The following is a 22,303-nucleotide window of genomic DNA, read 5'->3' as shown; positions in this document are numbered from 1 at the left end:
AGCCTGAGTTGAGGCTATGATTGAACATGGTACTTAGGTGGGGTGTCAGTTCATTCTGTAGTTCATGTAGAACGCAGCCTGGGATGTTGTCAGGTCCCATGGATGCTGTATTCTTGGCTTTGGAGAGTGTGTTTTTTACCTGTGCAGCCGTGATTACAGGAACTTTGCATTCTTCCAGTATAATGAAGGGTCCTTTAGGTGATGAGAGGGGGGTAAAGTTAGCAGTTAACCTATCTGCCAGGATGTTGGCAATATCAGTTGGTTCTGTACATTTAGTGCCATTGTGCTGTAACTCAGAGCAAATCTGAGTACTGCCATTGAGATTCTTGACATAGCTATAGAATGCTTTGTGGTTGTTTTTAGAATCAGTGGCAATTTTGTTTTTGTAACTAGCTTTGGAGGATTTTATGAGGGATCTCAGCTTCTTACTGAGGCTGACCAGGGAGTTCCTCCAGTCATGGGATTTTACTCTCTCTTGCAACAGTTTCTTTCTTCTGTTGTAGAGTTTGTTTATGGGAGGGGACCACCAGATCGGCTTCCTTTTTTTGGTGGATAGCATCTTGGTTCTGATAGGGATTGTGTGATCCATGCACTCGTGTAAGTGCTTATAAAGTGCATTTGTGCAGGATTCAGCAGTCGTACCTCTATTGTCCATCAGCATGGGTGTCGTGAAGTTTGCCACTTCTGACTTAAGAAGTGCGAAGTTGGCTTTGGTGAAATTTTTTACAGTGGTTTCCCTAATGGGGGGTGGGGGCAGGATGCGGATGTCTAGGGTGATTAGCTTGTGGTCGGATCTGACCAACAAGGAATTGACCTCTGGTGTTGAACACCGGTTGCCCATGTTGGTAATGACCAGGTCTAGGATACTGCTGCCCCTAGTGGGGGTGTGGATAAGTTGATCCAAGGCATTAGAATTTATGAATTCCAGAAAACATTGAGCACAAGAGTTTTCCCAGCTAATGGTGGGGTAGTTGAAATCACCCATTATTTGGGTATTAGGTTGTACCCTAATATTTTCCAGTGTATCAAGAAATGAGGAGTGGGAATCCTGGGGCATGGTGGGTGGTGAGTCTCTAGCAAGTTACAATTTGGATTGCGGTCTTTCTAAGAGTTAGTTGCACTTGGATAATCTCAGATGCATTATGCTGAGCAACTAGCCTGGAGGTGTGAATATCCTTAATGAATATGGACACGCCTCCGCCTTTAGTGTTTCGGTGCAGGTTAGGTGGCCGAAAGGTGTGGTATGAATTATAGCCTGGTAATGCAGTGGTGCTCACTGGAACCTTGAACCAGGTCTCTGTCACTGCACAGATGTCGATGTTCTCCATTTTAAGGAGTGCCTCGAGTGAGTGCATTTTGAGGTTTAGACTTCTAGCATTGAGTAGCATTACTCTCAGATTGTGCATGCTTGCACCTGTTATGGTGGTGAATTTGTCATTTGAACCTTGCCTAAAAAAGGCACTATAGGGGTGGCAAGAGCCTTAGCCAGTATCTGGAATACCAAGGGTGACAGTTGCAGGCCATCTCTGGCAAAGCATCGTGGTTTGTCGATCATGTCATCCCAGCCAATTGTTGAAGTCAATCATTTTGTCCTTGTACTGTGGTATCATTCTGGGTGATGGCAGAATACTACTCAGGGCTAGGGTCATACCTGCCTGGGCTACAAGATCAGACAGCTCCTCCATGTCTCTTTTCATGTAGTCCAGGGAGGTACGTCTCAGGTCATTCACACCAACAAGGACAATGACAGAGTCATATTTGTACTTGTTGTGGAGTGACCTGAGTGTGTGCGTTTTGTGGCAGATCCGGGCACCTGACAGGCAGCTGACAGTAACTTTCTCCTGGTTTAGCCTGGTGAGTGGAACATCAGTGTGCCTGACTATAGAGTCACCTATGACTAGTGTGTTGGGTACATTGTTATGCCTTATGGGCTGTGGTTGCATGGCACACTGAGTTTGTGGGTTATGTGTCATTTGGGTTGTGTTGGGGGGTGGAGGTTGCTTGAGTTTCTGCTTTGGAGGTCCCTGTTGCTTGGGCAGATTTTTATTGATAGCCTCCATGAATATAGGTGTGTGTTTTGTGTTTCTATGTGTGTGTTTTGGTGGTGTAGGTTTTGAGGGACTATGTAATGAGTGTGGTGTGGTGCATGTGTTTACCTTCTCCTCTTGACTGTCTAGTCCAGTCTTGGGTGAAGAGAGTTTTGCTTCTAGTTTGGCTATATAAGTGCATCTCTCACAGGTTGTAGTGCTGGGTGGTGGGAGGAGAGGGTTATTTGTGTACATGAGGCAATTGCTGCATTGCTCCAAGATGCTCAGATTCATCCGGTAGACAGGAGGAAACACCGGGAGCTGACCCTTAGACATGCCTGGATAGGTGCTTATTTATTAAGTACTAAAAAGTGTTTTCCTCTAGACAAGTGAGGAAAGTTTAGTGCTGTGGTAATTTGTAGCTTATTTAGCGCTTACAATGAGTTCTGAACAAGTGCTGAGCTCAAATAAACAAATGTGAGTGCTGAAACTAAAAAAAATGGCTAGCTCTAAGAAACAAAATTAAGCTAGAAGGCTTCCCTCCAACACTGAAAGGCTTGGGGGCTCAGAAGTTTACAAACAGTCCTGGATACAGCAAATCTGTATCTGGACTAGACTACTTACAGGAAAGGCAGAAAACAAGCTTAGATTTTTTTTTTTTTGTAAAGTGGAAAGGGGAAAGGAGGAGCAGAAACTAAGTGGTTTGGCCTTCTCAAATGTTCTCCCTGGATTAGGTAGAATGAGGTAAAGACACTAGACTGGGAGGAGTGTCCCAGATCAAATTTACAGTAGGGGCGGGCAACTACAAAGCCACCAAGTATAAGAACACGATACCAATAGGGAGGGAGGGAGGGAAGGACTAGGCTATAAGCATAGCCGTGCAATCTAATCCAATTGTGTTCTTATGTATCATGGATATTTATTATGGGGGGGTATGTTTGTTAGGAAGTTTCTCGAGGTAATTTTGTGGGAGGCATGTTCGTTTGGACATTACTTTCTGATTCAGTCTATCAGAGACATAGGGACCAGATCCAGGGTGAATTTTCAGTTTTCCATCCATTGCTCCAGGTTGTAGTTAAATAGATTTAGGAATGAACTCTGCTTCACAAGTATGGGAACCTCATTTCAGAACATGAGGATCCTTTAAGACATCCATTTGTGTCACCAACATGTCTTATTTATGTCAAAAGCAAAATGTAAATCCTTGGATCTAATGGTTCTGATGCTGTTTGCTTTGTGGATGCATAAAAGGTCCATCAGAGCTGGATCTGAGGAGACTCTTAAAGCATATAAAAGTATTGTTATGTCTTTTGGCTTTTCCTGGTTAGGGGTCGCCACAGCGGAACTCCGGTCCGCTAATGATTGGCAGTAGATTTTTACATGCTGAGTTGCCAGCCCTGATGCACAACCTTCAACGAAGGTATGCCCATTCACGCATGTCTCCAGACAGAAGACGCTCTAGCTGAGAATCGAACGGAATAACTTCTTACTGTCAGGTGACAGCGCTACCGCAGCACCACCACTGCAGTTCTTAAAGCATATAAAAGTATAAAACACAATATTTTTTTCTGTAGGGCACAGAAACAATTGATGATTCATTCTTCCATTGTCTCTTAAATGTGCTTTTCAGTATTCTGTCAACAAAAATTACGTCATCAAAAGATGTGTTTTTTGCTGTCAGCACTATTTTTGAGGAGGTCAGCATGCACAGCATCCACATAAGTGTATACTTTGCTGCAGAAAGAAAAACACTTTGGCCTACCTCCATTACAACAAATGGTAAAAATGTCTTCACTTCATCAATTGCAAAGTCCTGCAGTGACCCCCCCCCACACACACACACACACAGATGTGCATTGTGGATTCACAGTCAGCACACTAACTTAACCAGCAAATCCATATATTTATGATACAAAGACTCTAAAGAATTCAAGATATTTTGTGCCAAGCATATACTTTGGGGAAGGTCTCAGTTCAGTTAACTTAATAATTCATTGTCTTGGTAGATTTCATCTCTCTAATGTTGCTTTTCTATGGATCACTTGTGACTTCTCAGCATGTGGAACAATCTTACTTCCCAACAAGTTATACAAATCTTTTTAAGATAAATTTCAGGCTGGAAACCATCCAAAATCGTAAAATGCAATCATTAAATACACACATGGCTTTCACGCCCCTGCATTCCCATACTCCTAGATACTTAGATTTACTGACCTAAACTAATCTCTAATCTTTGCATATAGGAAGTGAATCTGTTATGAATCTGAGTTTGGTTCTTCAGCTGACTAACCAATGTCTCTATTCTCTTGTTTGCACTTTACTTAAACTGGTAGGTAATTGTTTTCTTGATAAAGAATATGAATTATGATATAATTAAGTATTTCTCAAACAATGAACAGTTTTGCTAAATCCTAGCTCCCCAATAATGAAATTAATGCCTCTGAATGAAGCGGTGGATGAGGTGACAAACTCCTGACATAGCCATCCAAGAAACTTCACATCATCCCCTTTCATAATTTAAGAAACCTCAGGAAAACATATCAGAAACTGATAAAATATTGTATAAGTGGAGATGGAATTGAGCAAAAGATAAGTAAACAGAACATGTCTTCTAAGATTGTGATTAAAGCTCATTGCTGTTTTTGAACACTCTGTAGTTCAGCCATCGTAATGTTAGAAGGTGACATTAATTACAAAAGATAACTATCCCAAACAATGTATTGTTTTCTTGTAAAACCACAAAGTTGAAATTATCCTGGAACCACAATGGCAAAAAAACAATGATATCTTGTTCGTATGTTCACAAAATGAAATTTATTCCATGATAAACCACAAATATCACCATAGAATCTCTTAGCGCCTCGGCCAAAATCAGCCTTTACAGAGTAAAAAACCTGTTCATCAAATCCTCCCTTTATATACATAATATTATTCAATTATTCAGTTGCAACATCCAATTAATTTAAAATTGATGAAAAAAGTTTTTTGTTAAAGCTAAAACATTCTTAAATAAAACGTTGCCAGTTACATTCCTTATTTAACCCATTAGGTTGTAATGTATTATATTTGATAATGAAAATCTATTCTTTTTTCCTAAACAAGTATTTAAGCATTTCCTTACTGGCAAAATATTGTAAAACCTGCTCTAAAACTGTTACTTTTAAACTACTACTATCTCCTAAATATACTTTGTTAAAATGTTCCACTACAGTACTTATAACTTTATTCTTCTTGATGTCCCTGATTTGTTGTTTATCGTGAAATAAATAAAGTTTTGTGAACATAAGAACAAGATATCATTGTTTTTTTTGCCATTGTGGTTTCAGAATTTATTGTTTTCTGTTCCAATGTTACTTTTGCTCTCTGCTTAAATTAGATAATAAGGTAGGTGGTAATGCAACATGATGAATCAGGCTTCCGCCATCTCACGTAGATTTTGTGGACTAGAAACCTTGGTAAATTTTGAAGAATATTTTCAATTAATTAATAGGCAAAACTTTTCTGACACAGTAATTCCAAAGGCTTTTGTTGTTTTATAAAAATTGTAAAGTACAGGTTCATATGTAAGTATTAGGCTAACTGGCCTTGTAGGCCATTTTAAGCCTATTAAATTTCTCTTTTTCTCTTTCAAAGGTGAGAATCAAATGCTGCACCTTGCATCTGTGAAGTAATCACTTTAACCATTACACCAACTCCTAGCCTTGATCAGTATAAATATTTTTAATCAAATACAGAGATGCAGTCTTGTTATGGCTTATTAATAACTGTAGCACAAAAACATGTATGAAACTGACTGTGTTTTACTTTCTCTAGTGCTCTGCTTCACGAAAATTATCAAATATTTTACACTTCAGATCCATATTACCAGTCATTGCATTCAGGTATCACCAAGGCTGCTTCACAGTGGGAGTAAAGACTTATTTCACACTTTGTGTTACCTTAGTTTTAATATTTTTACAGAAGACTGCTCTCTCTTGCAATTATGCTGTCAGATATGATCTGAGTTGTCATATTTATTGATTACATTGCAGTTTTATTTTTATTATTGATAACATTATTCAGTGTTTTATTTGGCCGATTTCACCACAAATTGTGCAGTTTAAAGAAAACAACCAGAAGCCTACTTTATATTCCTGCACACTTCTTCAGTACATAGGCATTCTGAGTGCTTTGCTTTCCAAGCTGCTATTTTAATAAATAAAAAAATATATATATATATATATATATAGGTGTGGGCATAATGCAGGAGGAAAAAGATCACATGACAAAACAATTTTGGCAAATGGCCTTGGAGGTATAGTTTACAAAAATTGAACAAATATAAACAGATGCAAATGGTTGCATAAATTTAACTGAAAGGATTCCAACAAAATGATTAAATCATAGATTTAATGGTGACTTACTCCCAGTCCTTTGCTGAAATAGATTGCCCACAGGCTAAGATTCTGTGATGTACTTTCTTAGCTAAGATATTTATTATTGTCAGTTAGCATTTAGTTAAGGGACTGTGGAGGAAAAGCATCATACATCAGAATGCTGTAGTCGTGTACTAAGTAGGGTGATTATTTGCCAACCATCTAATTGATGGAACCCATTTATCAAAATTCAGCCAGCAGATGTCTACCCCAGTGAGAGTACAGTGACAAACTCCAGTCACATACAAACTACAGGACATGCATTAACGGACTTTTAGCGATCCTTCTCTGAGAAGTGAATCTGTCACTCAGCAGGAGATACATGCAGTTCTTTTCACACTGTAATGCAGCACCACAGCCAGCAAGGTTCTACTGCTTGGGTTTCAGGCATATATACAGAGGGATTAAAGGGCAGATACAGCCAACATTAAGTCACAAAAACCTGTATTTTATAAAAAAAAAATCTTTAAACTGTTCAAGTTTGTGATTTGGTTCTGCATGTTTTGTCAGTATGGGTGTGAGCTATTTAAAGATATGTCTCTTCATTTTTCTGCTTACTGTTCTAGTACACCTATTATAAGCATGCCTTTAGTTATTAGCTATCTTTACATGCAATTCAGTTCTGATAGTGGTTATGTTTCATTTTTCCTGACATAATTTCTATGCCTGGTTATGGACAGGTCTATCTTTCCTGGTAGGAAACTCCCTAGTTTATCTTGTCTGCTTCTATAAAGAGCTTCTAGGTTTCAACAACTTAGTGTCTCTATTTTTTTACCTGCCTTTTTGGCATCCCTTTTATTTAGTGGTTCTTTTTAAGTGAATTGCACATGTATGTCTTCCTGAAGAGCACTCTGTTTATTTAGTTGTAATCTGATTGCCAGAAGGGTCACAGTAATCACATGGTTGCATGCCAACACCTGGTGACACTGAATGTTTACTACTGTGTTACTGTAAAGACCTTAGCTTAGTTTACTGCAAAATTGCTAGTCAGATCATTTGTGCTACTATGAAAACAATCCCTGTAGATTTAGTGTGTTTGGATATCACATGCCTTCCATCACTTTCCTAGGATGTTGCAGGTTCAGTTCCACAATTTGTATAGATTTGTGTCTTACAAAGACTTGGACCATAGGGTAGGTATGCAGTCCAGAAGACCATTAAAGAACCTAGCCCAAACTCCCTGCTTAAAGCACTGCTGCATTAAACAGTAGTAGAGGCTTGGACAAGGAAAAGGTGGTTGTTGATAGTGTCTATCCCCTGCAGGTCTGTTGGTTGTTAATCCAGATTATGCAGAAGGGACTAGCTACAGGAAGAAATATGGTCCATAGCTGATCAATGCACAAATAGCCTTCATGTCTGCCTGGATGATCACTTTCAGCTGTTGACTGTTACCTGAGTCAGTAGTGATATTTTCTTACTGACAGAGAATGAATGGGTTGAGACTCATGACAGGAAGCTGATGGTCTGTAGAAGGAGATGTAAAAAGCATATAGCAGAAAATGAAGAACATCTGGACTATAGTAAAACATAAATAAATAAAGCTGAGGATTCAGCAAATTAAGAAAAAAAGAAAAAGATTGGGCAATGCTAGGGAAGGCTGTTTTAGGATTCTCAACATCAAAACCTAGATGAAATCTTAGCAAACTCCCTAATTTTTCATAATATCAGAGCAGAGATAAAATATGCAGGGCACCATGGTCTGTATTAGTACACAGTTAAGCAAGCAGCAGCTCCAAGCCATCAGTCTTTCTGCTGAGTGGATAGTGCAGGTCATAAAGGAAGGAGCCTTTAGATACTGAATGGTGTGTTAGCTACTGCATCTTCCAGATTCTGAGTATTATTGTAACAGGTTTACAATATGATCCTATAAGCAAAGCACGTCGTTGACCCTCTTCAAGTGCAACCTTGATGAGTGTATGGGCAACCACAAATTTGTCTCAGGGGTTCCACCTGTGTCCCTCATTGACAGGCGCAACAGGTGCTGATTGTGGTTTCTTTTCTGGGGATAAACTCTTGGTTAGGCTCTTGGTTAGGCTTGTCAGGGCCCCTGAGCAATTAGCCTAGTAATCTCCTGTGATCCTATGATCTAGAGTATTATAAGGTGATCCAGGTTTAGGAGACTAATGCACATTTTGAATGAGTCTACATGAGCAACAAAAATGGCCCACATGCAAGCAAAGACCCAGTGTCCCTTATGCAGATGCATTCCTTTTCTAGACACTGAACATTAATATCTAGCTAAATAACACTGAAAGTATCTGGGATCAGTCCTCAAATGCTTTGGTTTTATTGTAGTAAGGAAAACAGTTTGAGCTCTGCCTTGTAAGTCTGATCTCTTCTTAGGCTTTTGCCTCTTTTGCTAGACATCTACAGCAGGATACCCTTTTCTGTTATTTGGGTGGTATGGAAAAGCTCCAGTAGCAGTATTTGGAATCTAAATCCAAAGATAATAAACTGTACTGTGTTTGTGCTTACTTAAATACTCTGCAATTGCATAACCGAAAACAGGGCATGCACTGCGTGGAAAAATCTGTCTGTTTCAGGCAGTTGTTCTGTTTGCTGGACATCTACAATAATTTCAACTGTTTTCTTCTAAGAGGAGCTTAAGAACTGCGTCATCTGTATTACAGTGTACAGAATAAACTATAATAAAACACCCATCTGCACTTCCTCACTGTCCCAGCATACATTGTATCTGTTTATAGAGATTAACACTTACTGCTAGGTGGCATGTGCAGTCTGATAGCACATGCCTGTGTGTCCCCTTCACATCTGTATACCTTGTTTGTGAAGGTGCACACCTGTACTTGCTGTACTGCTGATCCTCAGATGTCTGTAGTAAAGAGTCCATACGCTACAGCATACATAGATGAGAGTCAGGCTTGTTCACTAATCAACAGTAATAGAAAGTCTACTGTTGTGTAACTGCAGCATGATTTCCTGGAAGATTGATTTTGTGGTGCATTTGGGATTTCAACTTTTACCCGAGATTGATCATCATGAGTGGTGGTATGTATAAGTAAATGGAGTGCGGAATGCACCCCCTCACATTGAGTGGTACAGGGAACTTGCCTGTGTAAAAATGCTATTTTAATGTAAACAGTACAGGCAGTGATGTGGAGTCACTCTTCTATTCCCAGATCTGTGAGGCAATCTCAGGAGAGTCAGTAGCATGTTAGAGGCCTCCCTTGGACAAATAACATCATCTTCCATCTGTGCACACGATTGTAAATATGGTGTGTAATTGCAAACTTCTGTTATAGGCACACTTATGACTCTGTTGTTCACTGCTGTCAGTGTAATTGCACTATTGTTTCTGTAATTGCATTTACGTTGTCATGCCCCATTTTGTATTATACAAAATTCTGACAAGCTTGCAATGTGTAATAGTGTCCACTATTCTTGACTGAGCATGAGCATGCATATAATCTTACCATCAGCGATGCACTGCATTGTCAGCAAGCACAGTTCACAAAAGGACTTCTAACACGCTATCTACTGTACAAATACAAATTATCCTTCATTTGTGTGTTCACAATTCCCTTTGGTAAACTGCACAGTGATGACATTACTGCTTACTGTACTCACAAGATATTTGTAAACTTGTACTCTAAGTAGAGTTTCTGCATAGCAGATCTAATTTATTCTACATTCATTGTTATGCACTGCACTGTTATCCACTGCAGACAGAAGTTTTGTATACATATGAATATCTATAAATATAACTACATCTAACACTGATATGTTATTTACAACCACTTGCATGCATCTGGGTGAGAGCAGGATACTTATTAAAAAGACAGTTATGTCATATCCTGCCATAAGAAAATGCCCAGGACAGGCCATTCATCTTCCAGATGTTGATATCATGGACATTTGCCAGAGTGTTTAGCCCAGATGTTTATAATGATATCTTCTGCATTACAATGACATGGCAGTAGACTGAATATACCCCCTTCCTATGTGCATAACACAGTTCTTTTTCACACTGATTATAGACACACATGTGTATACTGTTATACCAACTAACACTGATAAACATGTAATACTGTTAAATACCTGCATAGTGATGCAGCATCCCTGGGGGTATTGGAGAATATCATAAATGTTACTCTGTATGATAACATACAGATTAGACAGTATCCAGTACTCACTGGGTATGCTACAGTTTACCTAGGTAGCCTGATGGAATATTCAAAAAACCTACTTGCAGAATAATGTGCAGACATTGGGTTCAATATGGATGGGTCATCCCTGCTACCTAGTAGGAGTCATATCCCACAAATTTTCATATGATCTAGGTTTAGTTTATATACACTGCCTTTTCTCAGGATATGCTGGTCAATTAATAAAACAAACCAACATTGTGAACAGTAATATCTTGTGTGCTGTAGCCTAGAAGGGTAAACATCATCCATGCCCACTGTGTCAGCTTCCTATAATATGACTACTACATTAAATGCTGTATCTGTTATACTGTCACCCATGTGTTGAGAAAAGAAAACATAACACTACAATATACTGGATCGATTTTATTAAAGTCATTATATTGTCTAATAATTAGCTGCGCACTACTGATGCAATCATTTGCCCTGCACAGATTATGTCTGCTCTTCTACTTTTTATTGCCTTACACAATGCAATGGGGATTTCCCTGCATAAAGTGAATCTTCATTATTTACAGATGATTTTTTACTATGGTAATACCATGTTAAAGGACTGTCCACATTTTGCAACATGTTTGGGTATCCCAAAGTTAGTCAGCTGATGTGCATTTTAAGGTATAATGCTGTCATGAAGTAAAAACTGGGCCAACTGATGTGTTGCTTATGGTTGCTCAACAGAGCCATATGCAGAGGTTTCATGTTTTCAAGACTGGCATGTATAATGATACTTCACCTCATCAATTTATCACAGAAAGACATATATAGTCAAAGAGTACATACTTTCTTAATGTCAAAATGCTACAAAATGCTACAGTTCAAAAAATCTATAATGAAAAAATCTTATATGAAAAAATATATATATTTTTTATTTAGGGATAACATAACCTTTCATGCTTGAGAAATTGTGTTTTGCTCAGTATGTGATAAGCTTGTTTTCAGTCTCATAATAAATTCTAGAAAACCAGCAGCAGTGAGGAAATAACTGCTTATTAAAATATCACATTGAGATGTAGATTTGACAGCAAGTGGCAATGATGATAATCCTGTTTAGCTAAAATGTAGTCAGGCATGAACGGACATGCTTGAACATGAACCACTGGAGTGCAAATGTAAACTTGCCTTGTACAATAAGTAGGTAACTTGTACATTTTGAATTAATTATCAATGAAGATGGCTAGTGAATTCTGAAATCAATTAATCAGCATTACTGCAAAAATGCAAATGGTGTTTTATTAATAAGTACAGTTACAGCAAATAGTTATCAAAACATTTTAATGAAAATGCATTTGTTAGAAATATTCCCTGTGACATACCTTTGTTGTGTAAGCTGGTGTAAAACACTGTCAAAGGAAAAAAAAAAAAAAGTCGGTTAAGAAAAAATGAGGTATATTAATATCATATCCTTCTAATTTGTAAGTCACTGTGGTTTCCACAATTGATATAATACAAATCAAGTTTGTTTTTTTTTACTTTCCTACATTAAGTCATTAAAAGGTTTTATCAGATGAAGTGTGAGAGCTATATACATTAGTGTAACTTCAAGTAGCTTCAAAGCAAATACATTTTAGCAAGCTTAATGGCTTAGATATGAGCAATGCATGATTTATATAATGCAGTTGTTAGTGCTGCTTGATTTTGGTTTAATAATAGTGGATGGAAAGAGTGTTTGTTTCCACAAGTAAATGTATCAAAGAAATGTATCAAATATATCAAAGTAAGAGTGATGTCACAGAGTGCCACTGCATAGCTCACTACAGGAAATGAACCATTATTGTTTTTACAACTATCCCAAGAATATCATTTTGACCAAGTTATAAAGAGTGTTTGGAACTTTCTTGTCATACTTACTAATGAACCATTGTTGCAGTGGCAGAAACAAATTTATCACTCGTTCTCATTAAATTAGATTGAGGTTAACTACCTCAGTTGTTCACCAGTAAGCATAAATTTGGAAAGAATGCTTAGTAATTAGACAGCAACTGGAAGTGACAGATGGACGTGTCTTTCTAGAAAGATTAACAAAACACTTACATGCATTAAAAATATCCTGCCATGATTATAAATCACCAACTTAAATCTGTAATTAACCACAGCAAAGAAATGGCAGGTTACACTGTTGGTAATTACATTAATGACAACCATAATGATAACAGTCCCTCAGTCCTTCAAGAACGCAACCAGAACAATATTTATTAGTAAAAGTTTCGTAAAGAGCTAGCAATGAACGTATGAGCTGCCTGAAGGAGTTTACAGTTCCAATAACTGTATCTTCTAATACAGAATCTTCATTTTATACTATAATGTTTGTTGAGTATTATTAACTCCTAGGAAACTGTGTTTAAGTGTGAATCAGTAGAAGGTGATTGTGAAATCACACATTTGCTGTAGGCCACATCTAATAAGTGAGTACAGTGAATTCATACTAAGACCCCAAACTGTCACACAACTCAATGAGTATCAAATTAATTATGATGTTGCTGCTGCACTGCTGAAAAGCTGGATTCTGGTACCAGTAGCAGCTACTGGGAATTCTAACTACTTATAGTTCTAAAATGTATACTTACAACTGCAATGTTTTAAAAATAACCCCTTACTAATTAGCTTGGGAATTTCAGGCATCCTTCAGGAAAGCTTATTAACATGCAATCTTTTCCCATGCATGTTTGTCTTGTGCATATACCTTTAGGCTAGCTGCAGCAGCCCATCCATGTACTGTGCAACATTTCCAATGGTACTTCTTTACTTTATTCCTTTCCTATTACATTTTCTACATATCATTACAAACCCAGCAGAAACTTTTCTCAAATCTTTACAGCAACAAAATATGAAACATACAGGCATTTATTTTCACATAAACTGCTGGGTTTATTTGTCAAAGTAGTGACAGTGACATAGTTTAATAAACATGCCAATGATGCAGAAACGATACAAGACACAATAATACCCTTAGAGCTTTGCACTTTCTTTTGCAGTAGTTCATACATGACAGTGCTCAGTTTTAGTCGTGCTAATCCTTGTAATGTAACTTAAACAGAAGACCACTACACTTTTTAGGTGGGTGTCACTACTTGGTTTAGCATACTTCTGTCCTCCAGAAAAAAAGAGCTATGGTAAGGAAAAGCACAAAAGTCATCGGTGGTACAACAGAAAGTAGAGGTGATAGAGAAGTTGGTCAAGATTACCTTCTGTACAATTAATAGGGTCAGTTAGGATACAGAAATAAAAGGTTTCAGGAAGCAGGGCTCTTAATATTCATAGTCACATATGGTATCAACAATGATGGTTCAGGAAAACAGGTATACATTAATAGAAGTAAACTAAAATTCATCTACTTAATGGGTTTCATGCGGTTGACATTGTTAATGTACTCCTGTGACATGCAAAATGATGCAAAATGTTTTTTTTTTTAATATTTATCTTCATAAATACAATGTGATAACTATGGTTTATATTTGTGAACTTGAGGTCACTGAGATTTTAGATGACAGGGTTGGCAGTAACTACTTGTTTCACTGAATATTGTTTCATTGATGGTGCATTTCTTCAAATGTGCCTCTTTTTCCACAACTTGCTACATCAGGGCTAATAATATTTATTAGAGAATGGGCAAACTGTACATGAGCACCTTGACTGGAGAATGAACATTCTCCAGCAGGGTATTAATATACATGTAATGCCCACTGAAAAAAGAGTCCGCTGCTGCTAATGAAAGCTTATGTTCAAGATGACCAGATGTCCTGTGGGTATTTTGAAGAACAGGAAGGCCTCGGGTAGGAAGAGGGCATGGTGGTACTGGTTGAGTGAATTTTATATATATATATATATATATATATATATATATATATATATATATATATATATTATATACATATATATATATATATATATATATATATATATATATATATATATATATATATATATATATATATATATATATATATATATATATATATATATATATATATATATATATATATATATATATATATATATATATATATATATATATATATATATATATATATATATATATATATATATATATATATATATATATATATATATATATATATATATATATATATATATATATATATATATATATATATATATATATATATACTTTTAAATTTTGAAATCCCAAAACCTCGAACTTCTAAATCCCAATGTCCAGAAGTTCGAAGTTTTGGAATCTCGAAATGTATCATTGGAGATTGCCGTATAGTGTGTAACGATAACTTTACCATTTTCTACACTATAATGCGATCTCGGGTATGGTATATTTAAGTAGCTGGGGTATGGGGGGTGGAGGGGGTTTGCCCCCTGCAAAAACATGATTTCTGAGGTATTCTTCTTTTAGGTGTTTTTTATTTTTAATTTTGAGATTCCAAAACTTCAAACGTCGGGATTTAGAAGATTGAGGTTTTGAGATTTCAAAATTTAAAAGTAGACCCATATGTGTGTATGTATATATATATATATATATATATATATATATATATATATTTTTTTTTTTTTTTAATTTTTTTTTTTTGCAGTGACTGGGTAGTTGGGCTATGTGCTTGACTGATTGGTTAAGTTGTGGGTGTGTGGGTGGTAGAATTTTAGCTCTTTGTTTAATTGACAGGTCTGTGTGAGAGTCATGGATTGTATGAGGTTGTTGTGTCTTTTGGCTTTTCCCGGTTAGGGGTCGCCACAGTGGAACTCCAGTCCGCTAATCATTGGCAGTAGATTTTTACGTACCAAGTTGCCAGCTCTGACGCACAACCTTCACTGAAGGTACGCCCATTCACACATGTCTCCACACAGAAGACGCTCTAGCTGAGAATCGAATAGGGCAACGTCTTACTGTGAGGAGATAACACTACCGCAGCACCACCACCGCAGTTGCATGGATTGTATGAGGCGCCGGTTGATAATGGCCTGGGTTCTATTTTGCTGGGTGTTCAGTGCTTTGTAGTTGGTCTGCATGTAACATCTTTTCTTTGGGAGTTTTTGTGGTTGCTAAATAGCCATTTGTGGTTGGAGTGACTTGGGTAGGGGATTATCGTCAGTCACACTGGTGGTTTAGGTTTTTTTGTGGGGGGGATGGGTTTCCCAGACTGCAGAAGCCTTTTCTATGACATGCCCTGGGGAGTGGTGGCTGTAGCATGATGACCTCTTAAGCTAGTGGCTTTCTGGTGTACAGATTAAAAAAAATGTTAACACTACACTCTACTCATGTTGGTGGTTTTGCTTTTAGTGTTTAATGGACCGTGCTTCCTTGCTTCTTGTCGAGGTGGGTGGTAGTCCTGAACTAAGAGCATTTCAATTACATTTTATGGTAACACAAAACCTGATTTTGTAGCATCAGACATTTTGCCTAACTTTGTTTTTACCATTGTATGCGGTAGATAATTAGTTTCTAAGTCTGTTGGTAACCTGGGAAGAGCTGCAAATAGTGGTCCTGGGTTGCGCATGCTCACTTGCCATTTAGCTGCTGATTTGGACTTCTGCTGGTGGTTATCAATTTCTTGATACGGATGTTCACAGTATAGGTGACTTCTTTTCTGAATAGCTCTTTTAATGCTGTAGTGCTATATATGTTTTGGTCAGCATGGTAGGTGCTGTGACATGACAGTGGGGAGTTTATTTGCAGGAATATTTATATATGTATATATAAAAAAGGATTATTAGCATATAAGGGTCATCTGCTAGTTCTCTTCCTAGTAAGTGTAGGCTCTGTAACAGAACACGCTCGCTAACGGTCGAGAAATTAAGGTTTAGCGACAGGCACAGATCTCTAGGGAAAAACCTCACTAAACCATCAATGACATTATTAGGGTTTGGGGCACCTTAGGCAGTAGTGCTTACCAATTTTTGCCTTGGCAGCCCCGTCAGGAAAATTTGTGGTGTACCTAAGGTACAGTACCTTTGTGGTGTGCCGGGATGGTGCACATACATATACGCCCAGCATTTGCTGAGGCTGGCTGAACGTGTTACTCTATCAACTTTTGGGTTTTGCAACGTGTCTGGATTTTCAGCTCATGTTGTTGGTCTGCTCCCCATGGAATGTGTGTGTTTCTCTGGCAAAATACTGGGATGACCTGAGGATTGAAGATGCTAAATGATGACATAGCTGGAGTTTCAGCCTTCAAATCCTTCAGATAATGTATGTTAAAACAAACCTTGTTCTTACATCTTTTTAGGTTTCTGGGTGCAGTGCTTGGAATGTGTCCCTGTTTTTGGGCCTTTGTCCCCCCCCCTCCCCATTTTGTTGGGTTTTGTCCAGATTTCTTCTAAGCAGTTCAGTGGTCTGTTTTGAGCATTTGTCTCCTCATGTTTAGGACTTGACCAGAATTTTCCTTCACAATTGGTCCAGTTTCCATAGTAGTTTCTGGCAAATTAGTGGCAAATCATTGAAGATTGAAGGTAGATTGCAATGACAAACATTTTTTCTGGGTTTTATGGCACTGAGAGGTATGTGTTGCCTCATGTTTTGGTATGTTTTAATAAAATTGTGGTTTTGAGAAGTCTTGGTAAGAGTGGTGATGGTCACGAGGGCAGACTGCATGTTCGTTGAAGACTCGTACTGGTGTGGGACCTGCCATGCTCTTGGCTCTGGGTTTGTAGGAAAAATGATTGAAGGTTGCCCCCCCCTTTTTCACATTGTCTGCCTTGTTGGGTGGTTTTGTCCACATTTATTGTTCTAGGAGGTTGAGGGGTGTGTTTGCACACACTTTTTATGGCTATTTATAGTAAGCAGTCTTGGCTATTGTCCAAGGGTTGCAGAATGGTAATATTTTGGTGTGCGCCTTATTGCTGTGCTGTAGTGGATCTCATATCCATGCATTGGGCATGGGGAGCTACATTCTTTCACAGGATCTTTGGTTGTGAGGTTGGTATAATGGTTAAGGTGCTTACCTCACATATACAAGGTACAAGGTTTTATTCTCAAAAAAGGTTAACTGGCTAGGTTGAAATAGCTCACAAGGGCAGCTAGTCTAGTATTGACCAATGAATCAGCATATTTAGCACAATTTTGTTTCATTTTTGGCAGCTGTGTCCAGATTTAAGAGGTTGGAAGGTATGCTTATAACAGTCCAGATTTGCTGAATAGCTAGCTATTGGGCATCATAGCTTTAGGGCTGCAGTGGTTCATAAGAGCTTCTTTGCAGGCATTTTGGTGGCCGTGACTGGTGGGTGTTAGCTGTGCATGCCCATCGTATGAGTAGTGATTGAATGGGATGAGGCAGGTAGGATTGCAGAAGGAATGTAGTTCTCCCTGCTCAGTTGCCACTGGCAAAATTACTTCTTTTCATGGGCAACCCTGGACTGCTACCTGGTTAACTAATTCACTCAAATTCATACCGTGAGAAGATGAAGGCAGAAAAGGACACACCTGGTAGAATGTTCACAGACATTTTGGTCACTGTTTTTGTTCTAACTGGTGATGAGGTGTGGTTTGCATGCACTTTTACTCCCAGTTGCAGTACGTGGACATTGCTGTTGTACAGAGGCAGCCGAGTGGGATACAATTTTACCTCATAATTTAGGTCCATTCTTCAAACATTTCAGGGTTCACGATGCTGAGTACTCAAACCTGATGGTAGCTTTATCCAGACAGCAAGGGGAAGGTAGAATGATTAGGTTGCCTCATTGACATTAGGTAAGGACTTCAGTTAAATCATGGTTAATGGTATTAGGGCCCATAGGTTTGAAGGGGTGCATTTTTAGGCATAATACTTTTAGGAATGCTGCCATTTATAGCGTGGCACAAATGGGGAAAAGGTGGAATGCTCTTAATGGCTCATTACCAACTTTAATTGTGAGGCTCACAGAACAGTTAACAGGTGATTAGTTTAGTTATAGAATATAACTTTACTGAAATAAGGATTCAGTTTGAGCATGAACTGCTGTGGCTCTGAGGAAAGTTCCCTGGGATGTGATACACCTGAGAGGTAGGGATATGTTATGGAGATATTTCTCTCATGTTTTAGGCATCTTAACTATTACTGCTGGATGCAGGTTGTGTTAGGGATGCTTGCAGAACAAAGCAGCTCAAGGGAGAAGTTACCAAGGTTACATTCTCTTGGGAATGGCAGCTGTGGGCAAGTGTAGTGGCTGGGCAGTTGATGAACAGGGTAGGCCTCTAACAGTGCTTAATGTTGTCATTTAGAAGTTTTGGTTATGTGTGTGCCGAGAATTTAGTTTTTTCTTTCTTTTGTAGATGAGGTGGTGCAGAGTGGGCCTTGGTAAGGAGCCAGAAGAAATTAGGCCTGAAAGATGATGTAGGCTGTGGCAGTAGATGTCTCAGTTGCCAGAATGGTGCGCAACAAGGTCAGAGGGCAGTGAGCAGAGTGAGCAATGCTCAGTGGCCTGAAGGAATTAAAGGTGAAAGGTAATGGATTCTGCCATGGTGGATGTTCTGGTGGCTGGAGTGGGTCACAATGAGGTCACAGGTAATCCTACTTTATTTGGGTTAATTAGGGCATGATAGAATTACTGCAGTATGGGGTAGTGTGGGAGCAAGTGAGGAAAAGGTAGGGTGGGGGGGCAGAGTGAAACAGTGTTGGGGTTTGTTTATTGGGAGCGTGGGGTTCCCACAGGTGCAGTAGTCACAACATTCATAGGATTATTGGAAGTTATTAGAGTAACGGCTCCAGGGCTCTTACAAGCCAGCCAAGTTCAACCCGTACTTCCACTTGCAGCACCAATTAACCTTATCTAAAAGAGGGAGAGGGGTAGAATCCTTGGGGTGAATTTTCCATTACCCATCCAGCTGTTTAAACTGCATTGGTAGAGGACCAATGGCATGTCCTGCTTGACAGGATGCTTGAGTTTGTCCAAAGCTGTGGTATCATCGGGGTGACAAATCTGTCCCTCAAGTAGGTACTGATAATGTCACATACCAGGTTTGGGTTTTTAGAGAGAGTTGCACGGAGACTATTACACTTATGATTTGGGTGATTTTTGTAGATATAGTTTCAACAAGCCTTGCAGGTATGCATGTGTTTTTGGGAGTCTATATTAGAGCACCGAAGTTTCAAAACTTCAAGTGTTCTAATATCGAACCCTAGTCATCGAAAATTTAAAACATCGAACATACAGAACAGCAAATTTTTGCCTAGGGAAAAAATTCACTGTTCCAAAACACACACACAACACAAGCACACCAAACAAGCAGCAATCCACACACATACACCTAAACTCTTACACCTAACCCTACACTAAACTATACATACACCACTATCTATCCACTTACCTTAACCCTAACCTTAATGATCATCACTATCTCACAGTCAGCTCACCAGTGCCCTAACCTTAACTCACCTACCCCGCCCTAACCCTCACATCCACACAATTGCACACTTACCTGACCCGCGCACTAACCCTAGCTCTCCTAACCCGCCCTAACCCTCGCGTCCACACAATCTCACACTTACCTGAACCCAACCCGTAACTTTCCACCACAGCGCTGAAAATACCGTAGCAACAGAAACAGACAACCAAATTCTTTTCCCTAGGAAAAATTTTGGTTTTCCATTTCTTCGATATTTTCAGTGTTTGCTAAAAATGGGTCGATATTAGAACACTCGAGGTTTCGAAACTTCGGTGTTCTAATATAGACCCATTTTTGGGATATTTCAGGAATTGGGTGCTTTGTTGTCTTACATGGGAGGTAGAAGGCTTGAGAGGCATGGTTTTGGGATTCTTTCAGATGTAGGCCATGTTTTAATTCTTTACTAGCTGCATAGGTGACATATGGGAAGAAAAGCTTCGAGGGAAGAGCCAAGGACAAGCAACAGATTAAGGATGTTGTTCAGCTTTTGGAGTCCTGTAGTCGCTTGCCGGACAGTTTCCTTGGGTTGTTTTGGGTATGGGTTAATAACTTGATGTGTGGTACTGTAGTTTTGCAGGTGACAAGTCTAAGTAAACTTACTACATCTTGGTTTGTGGTTCATTGGTTTGAATGGTTTAGGGTAGGTGGAGAGTGTGATAATTGAAAGACTTTGGCTATTGTCAAGATAAGTTTTTGTTGTGGGCATTGATGATGGGAAATGGAGGTTCATGGGGTTACAGTTTCTGTGGCATTTAGGTTATGGATGCACTTTAGTCATTCAGAAGGTGGTTTGTTGGTCAGCACATGGTAGGATAGTCATTATGTTTTTTTGCTTAAACTGAATAGTTAGTGTGATGGCAGGATTGCTCTTAAATTGATTTTGAAAGGAAATCTCATTTTGGTCATTATTATATACATTGGATGGGAAAATAGGGCTACAGTTAGACATGATGGTAGGCAGTTGTTCTTGTGTGGTTTCACGTGACATTGGGTTTAATGTTCTGGTGTTGTCATTGGCAGGGAATGTCCTGCGACTCATTATGATGTTAATATTGGTAATTAGAACAAGCAAGAATTTAGGGTGGTCACGGTGGTGCAGTGGTTAGCATTGCTGCCTCACAGTAAGAGGTTCTCTGGTTCGATTCTCAGCTGGGGTGCCTTCTGTGTGGAGTCTGCATGTCCTCTATGTGGTTACGTGGGTTTCCTCACGCTGCTCCGGTTTTCTCCCAAAGACATGCTGTAGGTGGATTGGATACTCTAAATTGGCCCTAGGTGTGAGTGTGTGCATGTGTGTGCCTTCTTTGGAAGGTTGGGCGCCAGGCTGGCAACTCAACACCATAAAACTCCACTGCCAATCATGAGCAGACATGTGATTTGCTGTGGCGACCCCTAACTGAGAAAAGAAGAACAAGTGTGAATTTATTTAATATACAGAAGTTATGCAAAGCTATGATTATTATTTTAGTATTGGAGAGGGATCATGTATTACTTTAATTGTTTAGTCAATTGGCAGCTTTTGGTACTTATATGGCAGGGCTTTTGGTGTTGATGACAGGGATCCAGTTTGTTCTAGAGAGGATGATGTACACCGAATGATGTTTGGCTCAACCCTCTTTTATGGGTGGTTAGGTTGTTGGACAGATTGGTAAGAGGGAGGGGGAACAGCCTGGTCAGGCTAGTGGGCAGAGAAGAAGGACAGGCTTGCCCTCTTCTGTTTCTGCTCTGGTGTTGAATGTTCATTTCAGTGAGTTGGGAATGGAAAGTGAGCAGTTGGAGGCTACTTGATAAAATAAGCAAGCAGAGGTAAGGACACTGCTTAATGGTTTGGATCTTTAATTCAATAAGTGGTAAATTTAGTGAGTAGTGGGATGCTGCTTCATAAATAAAATAAGTGAGCGGAGATAAGGATAGTGCTTATTTGGTTGGATGTGTAATTCAATAAATGGTATATGAAGTGAGTGGTGGGACCCTACTTCATAAGTAAAGTAAGCGAGTAGAAGTATGGACGCTGCTTCCTGAATTAGGGTGAGCGAGGTCACGCTGTCCTGGCTAACATTACATGGATTATGCTGTGATTAAAATCAGATATACTGTGCTTCAGTTGTAATTAATAAATATTGTTTAACAAAGTTATGGTTATGGAAGTTTAATAAAGGTCATCAAATGTCATTCAATGTGATGTGTTTATTGAAAGAGACTGGGACAAATGAGGTTTGGTAACAAACCAATTTGTCCAGGGACAACATCTTAAGAGGAGGGTTAGATAAATATATTAGTGGGAGTTAAGAGGGTGGTGGGGGGGGTGAAAGGGTTAAATTGGAATGAGGGATGATTGAGAGGAAATGAGGTAAGGGTAGGAAGGGGCTTAAG

This window comes from Protopterus annectens, chromosome 6.part0, assembly GCF_019279795.1.
Source record: "Protopterus annectens isolate FY-2018-M chromosome 6.part0, PAN1.0, whole genome shotgun sequence".
Classification (NCBI taxonomy): Eukaryota; Metazoa; Chordata; order Ceratodontiformes; family Protopteridae; genus Protopterus; species Protopterus annectens.
The sequence above is the reverse complement of the archived record's forward strand: the minus strand, read 5'-3'. Positions refer to the sequence as shown.